Source organism: Musa acuminata, chromosome BXJ1-6, assembly GCF_036884655.1.
Source record: "Musa acuminata AAA Group cultivar baxijiao chromosome BXJ1-6, Cavendish_Baxijiao_AAA, whole genome shotgun sequence".
Taxonomy (NCBI): domain Eukaryota; kingdom Viridiplantae; phylum Streptophyta; class Magnoliopsida; order Zingiberales; family Musaceae; genus Musa; species Musa acuminata.
The window spans coordinates 34710644-34723264 of NC_088332.1; the positions used below are offsets into that span (position 1 = coordinate 34710644).

Consider the following 12621-nt stretch of genomic DNA (forward strand, 5'->3'; position numbering starts at 1 on the left):
ATAGTTTAATCAGTTCCTCAAGGACCATGGGATATTATCCCAATGGACACCTCCTTATACACCTCAACTCAATGGTGTCTCTGGAAGGAGGAATCGTACGTTATTAGATATGGTACGGTCCATGATGAGTTTCGCTGACCTACCCATCTTATTCTAGGGATATACCCTAGAGACCGCAGCTTACCTTTTGAATATAGTTCCAACTAAGTCGGTAGTGTCTACACCATATGAGATATGGAAAGGGAAGAAACCTGATCTTAAGGTTGTTAAGATTTGGGGCTACCCTGCCCACGTTAAAAGACACAACCCCAATAAGTTAGAATCAAGGACAGAGCGATGAAAATTTGTGGGATACCCCAAGGAAACTTATGGGTATTATTTCTATCATCTCGAGAACCAAAAGGGCTTTATAGCTAAGAGAGCAGTGTTCCTTGAGAAGGAACACATTCTTAGCGAAGATAGTGGGAGAATGATAGAGTTGAGCGAGGTTGGAGAACCAAGCTCAAGCACCACTCTATAGCCCGAGTCTATTCAGGTACCTAATACACAAGTTTCAACTTTACGTAGGTCTAATAGAGTATCCCATCCTCCTGAGAGATATGTGGGACATATTAGAGGAGAGGATGTTAAGGATATTGATCCTCAAACTTACGAGGAGGCTATTATGAGTATAGACTCCAGGAAGTGGCAAGAAGCCATGAATTCTGAGATGGATTCTATGTTCTCCAACAAGATTTGGAACCTAGTTGATACGCCCGAAGGTATTGTACCCATCGGTTGCAAGTGAATCTTTAAGAAAAAGATCGGAGTAGATAGAAAGGTAGAGACCTATAAAGCAAGGCTAGTGGCTAAGGGGTAACGTCAAAGACAAGGTGTTGACTACGACGAAACCTTCTCATCCGTAGTAATGCTAAATTCCATCAGAATTCTATTGGCTATTGCAACACACTATGATTATGAGATCTGGCAGATGGATGTGAAAACCACATTCCTCAATGGGAACCTTAAGGAGGAGGTGTATATGATGCAACCTAAGGGATTCGTGTCCAAGAACTACCCAGATAAGGTGTGTAGGTTGCTTAGATCCATTTATGGACTAAAGCAAGCTTCCCGAAGTTAGAACATAAGATTTGATGAGGCAATCATATCTTATGACTTCGTTAAGAACGAAGATGAGCCTTGTGTGTACAGGAAGGTAAGTGGGAGCGCTATCACCTTTTTGGTGTTATATGTGGATGACATCCTGATCATTGGGAATGATGTAGGAATGCTATCCACAGTAAAGGCTTGGTTATCTAGACACTTATCCATGAAGGACTTAGGGGAAGTATCCTATATTTTGGGGATTCGAATCTATAGAGATAGATCCAAGAGGATGCTTGGCTTGTCCCAATCTAAGTACATAGAAACCATTGTCAAAAGGTTTGGTATGAAAAATTCCAAGAGAGGTCTCATACCAATGAGACATGGGATATCATTTTCTATGAGTATGTCCCCAAAGACTCCAAAAGAAAGGGCGAACATGGATATAATACCTTATGCCTCAGCAATAGGGTCTATCATGTATGTCATGTTATGTACTAGGCCTGATATAGCACATGCTCTGAGTGTCACGAGCAGGTATCAGACGGATCCAGGCTTGAAGCACTAGAAAGCAGTAAAGTGTATCCTTAAGTACTTGAGAATGACTAAGGATCTTTTACAAGTATATAGAGGTAATAGCCTTAAGGTTGAAGGCTACACAGACTCAAGTTATCAGTTTGATGTCAATGATAGTAAGTCGAATTTAGGGTATGTGTACACCTTGAATGGAGGAGCAGTGTGCTGAAAAAGTTCCAAGCAAGATACTACTGCTGACTCGACCATAGGGGCAGAGTACATTGCTGCATCAGATGCAGCAAAGGAGGGAGTCTAAGTGAAGAAGTTCATCACAGATTTGGGAGTCGTGCGGGGTAGCGAGAAGCCGACTTTCTTATATTGCGACAACTATGGGGTGATTACTTAAATAAGGGAACCCGAGTCTCATCAGAAGTGTTCTAAGGAGGTTCTAGTTTATCAAAGAGATCGTAACCCGTGGAGATGTAGTAGTGGAAAGAGTTCCATCCGAAGATAACATTGCATATCTACTAACAAAGCCGTTGTCTCAGATTGTCTTTGAGCGTCACAAGGGTCTGATAGGGATCAGACACATATGTGATTGACTTTAGGTCAAGTGGGAGATTGCTAGTCATAGGTGCCTAGCAAGCCAATCACATGAGTGATGGCACATGTGACTTGATACAGAATATTTTTGCTTATTATATTTTGGCGTATATCACTTTATAACTATTGCATATATGCATATATATATTGTGATGTCCTTGGATTTGTGCAATGGGAATCGGATCGTGATGAGATCACGATAATGAGATCGATTCACCTTTAAACACATATTCTAAATAATCTCGGTCATAGGTTACTCGAGAGAGACATCGTGATAACCAGACAGACTAGTGTGCTGTATACCCGTCCATATGATAGATGCAGTTGGTCTCATAGCTGCTCGTGTAGGGACACTAGGGATACAGTACAGGTGCTCATTGGAGAATGAGTTCACTAATTGATCCGCTTACGGAATGCTGGATGGTTGATGATGCCTTATTATCAGACAGCGATTCCGTAGTCCTAGTGGTATATCTGGTCCTTAGACTTGAGACACCAAGGATGTCCTGTATGAGTGCTCCACTCTTTGATACCAGACTTATAGTTTTAGCTATCCCAGATCTAGTACAGCTGGTCATTGGGAGTGGTAGTCGACCTTACGAGGGTTATTGAGTGTCGATAGATAATCATCCACTCTCAGCGTCATGAGAGGAATATCTCATGTGTTCTTGCTCAGAAAAATCCCTAGCCAGGGTCATTCGGGTTGAGAGAGAAAGAGTTCTCCGGGAGAACCCATTAGAGCAAGACTCGAGTAGAAACCGTATGGGTCTGACAACACCATGCTCGATATACGGTCTCTAGGATAATAGATGGATGAGGGACTATAGGTACACGATAACTAAGGACAGATAGGTCCAATGGATTGGATTCCCCTATATCGTTTGGGGACTACGGCGTAATGGCCTAGTACGTCCGTAGTCGATGAGTCGAGTGAATTATTACAAAGATAATAATTCACTAAGTTAGAAGTTCTGACAAGTATGAGTCACGACCAGCTCGATATTGGGCCTAGAGGGTCACACACATATGGTAGGTATTGTGATGAGTAGAGGTTCGGATATGAGATATCCGATGGAGCCCTTATCTTATTAGATGCATATCCAATACCCACTAGGGGAGGACCCATTAGGGTTTGACACGGGACCTCTATAAATAGGAGAGATTCAGAGCCTCATAGGCTAGAGCCTTTTGCTTGCCTCTCCTATTCTCCTCCCCCTCTTCACCTCAGAGTAAGCCTGGAGTTTTGAGGAGCATCGTCGCAGCCCTGCTGTGTGGATCACCGCTAGAGAGGAGGACGCTTGACCTCCTTCACCCTCTCCTAAAGATCTGTAAAGAAACAGGGATATACGATCTCCCTAGGTAACACAATCTACTCTATACGCAGTTTTAAGTTTCGCGGATTTTACGCACTAATGTTCGCACGACGACGAACATCTCTTTGGGAAATGGGGATTTTTGTTTTCTTATTCTTTCGCTGCGCATGTGATGTCACCCCCAAGATTTTTCAACAGAGGCCAGTTTTGCCAATGTGTCCGCTCGATCGTTCTGGCGTCTCAACACCCTAGATAATGCGAAGCGGGAAAAGCGGGCGGCGAGAGCTCTTACCTCCGTCAGGTACTTCGACATGATTGGGTCTCGGGCCTCATACCCGCCGGAGAGCTTCTCGGCTACCGGCTACAAGTCAGTGAGGACGTGTATGTTGCCCACTTGCATTTCGACGGCTAGTTTGAGCCCCACCAGCAGCGCCTCGTACTCCGCCTCGTTGTTGGTGGCCTTGAATCCGAAGCGAAGGGAGCGCTCGAACGAGCGCCCATCGTGGGCTTCTAGCACCAGCCCGGCCCCCGCGCCTTTTCAGCCAGATGATCCGTCAACGCAGAGGAGCCATTCCGTCTTCATGCTTTCCGGCTCCTCGGCCTCGGGCTGAGTCAGTTCGAAGATAAAGTCAGCCACTACCTGTGCTTTGATGGCGATCCTCGGGATGTACTTAATATCGAACTCACCGAGCTCTACTGACCACTTGAGGAGGCGACCTGCAAGGTCAAATTTAGACAAAATCTATCAGAGCGGCTGGTTGGTGATTATCTCGATCGGATGAGCTTGGAAGTAGGGGCGCAGCTTCCGGGCGATTAATACGAGCGCCAACGCCAGCTTCTCGATCGGAGGGTATCGCTCCTCGGGTCCGTTAAGGACATGGTTAGTGTAGTAAACCGGTAGCTGCTCTCCAGAAGCCTCCTTGATCAGGACAAAACTTAATGCATGCCGAGAGGTGGCCAGGTAGACACCGAAGTGAGGCGAGGGAGTGACGCCAGATGCTCCTTCACGTGGGTGAAAGCCTCCTCGCATTCCGCTATCCACGTGAAGTCCTTGGGGTCCTTCAGAGCCCGGAAGAAGGGGAGGCACCAATCGCCCGATCGAGACAGGAACCTTGACATGGTGGCGAGCCTTCCGTTCAGGCGCTGCAACTCCTTAATTGTCCGAGGGGCCTGCATGTCGATGATTGCCCATACCTTTTCGGGGTTCACATCGATTCCCCTTTCATGTATGATAAACCTGAGGAATCTGCCCGAGTGGACACCGAAGGCGCACTTGACGGGGTTGAGTCGCATGTTATACCTTCGTAGTGTGTCGAAGGTCTCGACCAAGTCGGACGAGTGAGTCGCAGTCGTACGACTTTTTACAATCATATCATCGATGTAAACTTCCATGTTTCTCCCTATCTGGTGAGCAAACATTTTGTTCACGGTCTTTTGATACGTAACCCTCGCGTTCTTCAGCCCGAATGTCATAACCTTGTAAAAGTATACCCCTTGGTCGGTGAGGAATGCGGTGTGCTGCTGATCCTCGGGTGCCATCCTGATCTGGTTGTAGCCGGAGAAGGCATCCATGAAAGAAAGGCGGGCGTGACCGGCCGTTGCGTTGACCAACTGGTCGATCCGTGGGAGGGGGTAGCAATCCTTCAGACAAGCACGATTAAGATCGGTGTAGTCAATGCACATTCTCCAGCTTCCATTGGATTTTTTCACGAGGACTACATTGGATAACCAGCATGGGTACTTGGCCTCTTCAATGAAGCTTGCTGCCAGAAGTTGCTCTACCTCTTCTCGGACGGCCTATTGGCGTTTGGGAGCAAGACGTCGGGGCTTCTGCTTCACTGGCCGCACGTCGGGGGAGATGCATAGGTGGTGCTGAGATACCTCAGGGTCGACGCTTGGCATGTCAGCGGGTGACCAGGCGAAGACATCGACATTCTCCTAGAGAAGATTGATGAGCTGGGCTCGCTCCCGCTCAAGAAGCTCCGACCCGATCTTGACCGTTCGATCTGGGCGTCCCTCCCATAGTGGCACATTCACCGTAGGCTCCGTTGGCTCGGGGTGCTGGGACGACCTTTTTGCTTCTCGGGGGTCTTCGAGGGGCGGTTCATCCCTCCTCCTTTTGTGTAGGGAGACCGCGGTCAGGTAGCACCACCTCGACTCGCGGGGGCTCCCGCTGACTTCCCCGACCCTAGCATGGGTCGGGAACTTCATGATTCAGTGGTAGGTGGAGATAATCGCTCTGAATTTATTGAGGGTGGGGCGTCCCAGAATCGCGTTGTAAGCGGTAGGAAGGTCGACTACCAAGAAGGTTGCCATGACCGTCTTCGTCCTCGGTACTTCCCCGAGGGTTAAGGGCAAGGTGATCGTGCCTAACGGTGAGATTGACTCGCCGGTGAACCCGGTGAGGGCTGAGCTCATAGGCTCTAGGGCGTCGCGGAAGAGCCCGAGCTTTTGGAAAGCGTCCAGATAAAGGATGTCGGCTGAGCTTCCAGTGTCGACCATGATCCTTTTTACTCAGGCGTTGGCGATCCTGGCGGTCACCACCAACGCGTCATCATGTTTGGGCTACTCGGCTCTCTCGGCAGGAAACGTGACCTCGGGCCCGGGCCCGCTCCCATAGTCTTCGGCTGCGGCAGCACGGGCGTATGCTTTCCACCCAAACATGTTGTTTCCCCCAGACGCCAGGCCGCCCGTGATCACGTCGATCTGCCTTTCGATGGGGCCCTCGGGTCGTGGGGAAAGCTCTTTATCCTGCCGTAGGTAGCGGCCTAGGTGCGCTCTTCGAATTAGCTCCTCGATCTGTCGCTTCAACTCGCGGCACTCCTCCGTGTCATGCCCGTTTTGCCGGTGGAAACGGCAATACCGCGTCTGGTCTGCGAGCTCACGTGGGTTCCTCATCAGGTTGGGGGTTTGGAGCAGCCCCTTCTCCTTTATCTGGAGAAATATCTGCGTCTGGGATGTTCCCAAGGCGGGGAGCAGCGACCTCGGCACGGACGGGTCGGACCGGTCCAACCTACGCTTGGGTGGGCCAGGTAGCTGCCCTCGTGTTTGCTCCATCCGGGGCCTTTTATGCTCCTCTCGCCTCCCCAACATCCATGCTTCCGCTGCAACATACTAGTTGGCTCGCTGAAGCATTTCTGAAACTGCGGTTGGGGGCCGTTCCACGAGGGACCAGAAGAACCTAGAGGGGTGGAGACCCGCCATGAATATCTGCATTAACAGAGAGGGGTGAGCATCTGACAAACCCCGGATTTCCGTGGCGAACCAATTTACATAACGGGAGAGGGGTTCATCCTCTTTTTGGTTTAGTCCAAGGAGCAAGGCGACGGATGGCTTCGGTCGGGCCAAAGCTAGGAACTTGAGCTCGAACTCCCTGGTGAGCTAATTGAAGGAGGCGATTCCCTAGGTCTTCAGGTCGTTGTACCACGTGCGAGCAGGCCCCCGTAGGGTTGTAGGAAACGCCCTGCACATCAGAGCGTTAGAAGTTTCGTATAGTGCCATTTGAGCCTGAAAGGCAGACACATGGTCCGCCGGGTCGGTGGTGTCGTCGTAAGCGTCCAGGGAGGGAAGTCGAAAGTTCGCAGGCACCGGCTGGTCCCGTATTTCAGTCGCGAATGGCGACCCCCGGTGCGGATCATCCCCTAGCTCTCCCTTTGAGGTACGGACCTCCTTCTGTACTTCATCGAGTCATTGACCGAGAAGGCGCAGTTGGGCCCGAATGGAGTCCGTCGAGCCCGAGGATATCGTCTCTTGCTCGGGTCGGCCGATAGGGTTTTCCACTGCTTGATCTCCAAGGGGAAACACCTGGGTTTGTGGTGAGCCAAGGAGTTCCAGGGTAGTTACGTGCATAGGCGCAGACGACTCCAGTCGATGCGTAGGCTGGGCCGCCGACGGGTTTGCTGATTGGGAAATGAGCGAGATGACGGTCTGCACCATTCCCGTCAAAGTTCGGACCTAGTGAGCAAGGTCCTGGAAGGCCTTGGCCGACACGGGTGAAGGGACGCTGGGAGCGCCTTCGGGCGGAAGCAGACCCGGGTTGTTGAACAAACGCCGGTAGCGTTCCGAGGTCGTGACGGGATCGTCTGCCCGTGGCCCGTCATGCGAGGGGCGTACAGCCAGTGCCCCTGTTAAGAACGATCCCTCGGCTGGGGGCTCGTTGGTGTCAGTCTAAGGATCCCTCGACATTGGGCCCTCCTTCTAGCGCCAATCTATTATGGGAAACAACTTTGAGTCGTGGCCTCGGGGCCGACGCGGCTCGGTTGGGGTCCGGATGATGGGGGATCTTCTCGAGACGGCCTTCGAGTCTATCGAGGTGGTCTAATGCAGAGGTCAGGACAGGGTTGTTGTTTCCTCCGGGTAGGAACTCCTCGCCTTCGCGTTCGGTGGGGACCTTCGGCTTCATACCTGCACAAAGGTTGGGTCGGGGTGCTTGACCCGACCTCTCCGACGATCAAGTCAGTTGATAGTGGTTAGGAGGTGTTTTTTCCTCCTTTTTTCCCCTCGGAGCGCGAGGGTTTTTATAGGCAGGGTTACCGTTGTTTGATGTGCTTGCCCGTAGGGGGCAGGATCGTACTTCTAGTAGCGTCTGACACTGGTGTTGGCGTGGTGTGAAGAACTGAGCCTGAGCAGACGTTAATGCGTCTCGACCGACATTATGGTCCGTTTGGCCAGGTGCTGTTGCGTCGATCGAGGCGTGAGGCGTCATCTGACGTCAGTCGAGTCTTATCATAATTACTATCAGATGTTATACGTGAAGTAATGAGAGGGCTGCTAATTTTAGTTCGATCCAAAGACTGTTCTTAGAATAGCATCTAATACACAATCCATTTCAGGAATTAGATAATTATATAATATATTTTGAATGATTTATTATTTCTCTCATCATATCTAAGTTGAATCAATTTATATGAATGGGTGCTAATAGGTGTGTATCTGAGGGGCATACATAAGTTTGCATTACTCCCCTTCTTTATATATATATATATATATATATATATATATATATATATATATTTCAAGCTAATCATAAGTTTTTATGAGTAGCATTGCATGGAGAATATAAGAATCAATAATTCATTTATAATTTTAAATAATATTAATTTGTGTGTCATGCCAATAGTTCTGATTCCAATTGGATACAAAATAAAGTGATATCTACTTTTGTATTGGAAAAAGGGCAAATGAACGGTGATTAGGGCCTTCAATCTATTTCTATGATCCAAGATGGAAGACTTCTTTTTTGGGATCAAATGAAGTTGAGCCGCGGCGAGAGCCACGATTCGGACCGGCTCCATCCCCGGGTTCGGAGGTCGATTGGGCGGTGATAGGCGGCGATCCCGACGTCGGCCGCCAAGCACATCGCCGTGCGCTGCCGGGCCGAGGAAGTTGCTTCATTAGGTGCAAGAAGGACCCGTTCCCGGAGAAATGCCTCGATAAGGGCCGCCTGGTCACGAGCTTCGTCCTAAGCCTGTAAGGATTCCGTGCGTTAAGTACAATAATCTGCCTTTCTAGTACATTTATTTGTCAGTCTATCTGCATTTGTGTTCTCTCTTGGAGGACTAATTTGTGGGAGCGATATGCAGAAAAAACAAAGGGGGGGATTTTGATGCATGTACAAGAACAGATTAGGTTAAATTGCCAGCTTCATTCTACCTCAATACGATTTAATAATCTTCAAGTGTTTATACCCTCTCTACATTCTAAAATACAGATCACTCCAGTGCATAAAATTTTCACGAGGACTTATGATCAATAGACTTTTCACGATTTTATTACCATCAGTGGACGAAATACATACTTTCTGCAACTATTTCCACCTAGGCCAATTGGGCAAAATGAGTGATTAATCTTGTACAGATGTTGTCATTTTGACATCTTGTTTTACTTTTCAACTATTCAGAGAAAAACTAATCTTGGACACAGTGATCGATAAATGGATGTTGGAGACAACAATTAACTCCTATATTGATCATGATTGAGTTACTTGCATGGACTTTAAACTCTAGAGAAATATATGGGATATTTGCAATTCTGGAGCAGTATTTGAGATACTTTGCAAGCTAACAGTGTTCCTTAGGCAAATGCCCTTTCTTTGAAGTAAAGGGGTTCTAGTATCTTGTCATGCTGTTGTCCTACCATGTAAGGGCAATGTTAGCTTTGGATGATGCTTTAAAGAAGGGTATCCATGCATATATTAATCAAAAGTCCTTGTGAATTTTTTGATACAGTTGTGACTGGTCTATTCTTCACTTTGGGAGTTTTACTTGCTATTGTTTTTTGTGCATGTGTGATAAACTCGTGAATGTAAATTGTTACCTTAGATCTCACTCAACCTATATGAAGTAATTATTGCATGGGTGATGAAGTGGTTTGGATGGTCAAGTGATGTGAGTCAACTTATGTCTGGAAACAACTGACTGCCTTTGGGCATGTGGATAATAGTTACAAATATTCACCAACATGGCCACCAGTATCTAACTGGTCTTGTTTCATACGAAAAACCGGGAAACAGACCACTATCTAATTCAGTACTTGTTTTCAATTGCATATGCAATGAAACCAGACAGGATGATGTGATCTGAGTTGCCTTTTGTTGAACCATGCAAACCAGACTGGCCAATTCCCTCTGTGATCATCCTCTCTAGTCTCTAATGCTCTCAATCGCGAGTCGTCACTTTGATCATACTGTTATTGGTGCTTTGCCCACTGTCGAAAAAGGAGAATAAACGGAAGCTGACATAGAAAATAGGAGAGGAGGAGAAGAGGAAGAAGGAGGAATCTCAAAATGTTAATGCTCGACTGTGTTGATAGATGCCCCACCTAGGCCCACCATCACCACAGAAGAGAAGGAAATTAGAGAGAAGAACAAGAAAAAAAATGAAGAAGATTAAAGTGGAAGGTGAAAAAGGAAAAGGAAAAGTTAAAAATATGGGAAAAAGAAAAGAAAGACTAAGAAAGAAAATAGAGAAAAAAAGAAATAAAGAACCAAAAAACTTATCTATTTCCTGTTTTTGAAAGATATATGGGTGATTAACTTATCTACAAATATATTCTCTTATGCAGTTTTATAGAATTTCAACAAACTCGCTGAAAACTGATCCTAACATGATGCTAGACAGAGAAAAGAAGGGAGACAGCCATGTAAGAGGTGAAGAGAGTCATGAGAAACATGGTTTGTGTATCCTATGGACCCACCATCAAATATCTTCATGAGTTGAAGTATTGTACATGTCTTTTCCATTACTATTTAGTCATTTATATATTAGGAGTGTACAAGTGGTCAAATGAAGTTCCCACAACAAGTTCTTTTATCTCTCTAACCATTAACTTGTAACTTGTTCTTCATCGACTTTCTTTAATGAGTTGGTTGGTAATTAAACTTCAGTCAACTAAAGATCAATTTCTTGTAGGCTGAAAGAGTTCCACGTCAATGAGTTTGACTTATGCAGCAAAGAGCAGGAAGTATTTGAGGAGGCATAATAATGGTGGGAGATTGCTGCCCCATGATCCTCAAATAATCAATGATATACCACCAATCTGTAAGTTCTTCTATGGTCTTTTGCCATAGAAGTTTACTTTGGTTACTTGGTTTCAATACTTTTAGTTCTTTCCATGCCTACTGTACTGGATTTCATTTGAGCTAATGTAGCTTAAGTTTTTTTTAATGGATGTGGAAATAATATCTTGTGAAATGAAGTGTTCTCTTGTTGTTGATATGGATTCTTGCTGACTTTTCATTAGTGTTTGTTTTCTTCACCTTTATCTGGTCAGGCAGATGCTAATTACTTGTGGTCCATCCACCAAATGGTCATTCCTTTGGCATGAGGCTGACTTCTTGGTGTGTTTGTTTATTGACAATTAAACAAGAAATATTTTGGCAAATTTGCATTATGTGCCAAAAAATTATTGATTTTAGTTTTCTTTATCTAAATTAAAGTTTAGTGTTATATATATATGCCTTCTGAATCTAAAATTTTTAATATGCAATATGTATGATTATTCTATTTCAGTTACCATAAGTTAATTGAATGTTAGAACTTTAGTTTATATTAGTTTCTTTTAGAAGTTTATTATGATGGTCAGTTAACTGTTTGTTAAACTTTTATATTAGTATATTTTAGTATTATTTAACCAAAGCTTGTTATACTATGTGTATATTTTTCCTGTTGTTGAGTTAGATTATTTCCTGCATGACAAATATTTATCATTCGAAAAGAAGAAAAAGAAATACAGAAACAACATATGTATAGAACATTTCATTGACATAATGATTTTCCAAATCACTCAAAAATGGAATATTCCAATGTTTCTTTCATCTAACTTTCACCTTTTTTACATACTTCTTCAAAATCTGTTACTGATTCTACCTAGCAATCACAAATTTGTATTTCATTTTTTATAATACATTGATATTTAATAAATTATTTTTGTGGGACATATATAATGTCTTGGGTTATCTATGTACTTTCTTTAATAGAAATTTTACACAAAATATTAGTTTTTGAATAATCACACATGCTCATATTTTAATGTGTAGATTTGATATAAAAAATATATAAATGCAAAAAAAAAAGGTGAAAAGAGCTTCAACAAGGGTGATCTTAGAGAACACTCTATACAATCACCACTATATCATATTTTGTGTTGATGTGATATGGTTCCTGTGGTTATATATGTTAAATTAATAATCATAGATAGGTAAGCGCTTATTTTTTCATCATATGCGTCCCAACATTGGTAACTATATTATATCGGTACAATTTTGATATGAACCTTCTTCTTCTTCTATTTACTATTATCGATATTTGTATTTTTATGATTTTATATATATATATATATATATTAATTGTTTACTTGGATGGACAAAACGAAATTGAATTGTGACATCTTATAAAACTACATCTTCTCTCGTTATCTTTCCATTAATCATTAAATACAAGTCTGACTCCGGGCTGTCAACACCAACTCTCTTTATTATTCTTTGGCTGTCACGGAAAGACTGGAGTTCAACTCTCACATCACAACCGTCTATCGCTTCTACGCTTACATCTTAACCGTCCATTTCCAGGAGCCTTAACCTCCTTTGGTTCTCACCGATCTCAATGGA

The 12621-nt window shown here is 44.8% G+C and overlaps 1 long non-coding RNA gene across 1 annotated transcript; it reads left to right on the forward strand.

The window, feature by feature from the left end:
* The first annotated feature begins 8746 nt into the window (after positions 1-8746).
* On the forward strand, positions 8747-11230 carry LOC135677781 (uncharacterized). The gene is made up of 2 exons (XR_010514750.1): positions 8747-8984; positions 10925-11230. It is a non-coding gene; the product is annotated as an uncharacterized LOC135677781 (long non-coding RNA).
* The last annotated feature ends 1391 nt before the right edge of the window (positions 11231-12621 follow it).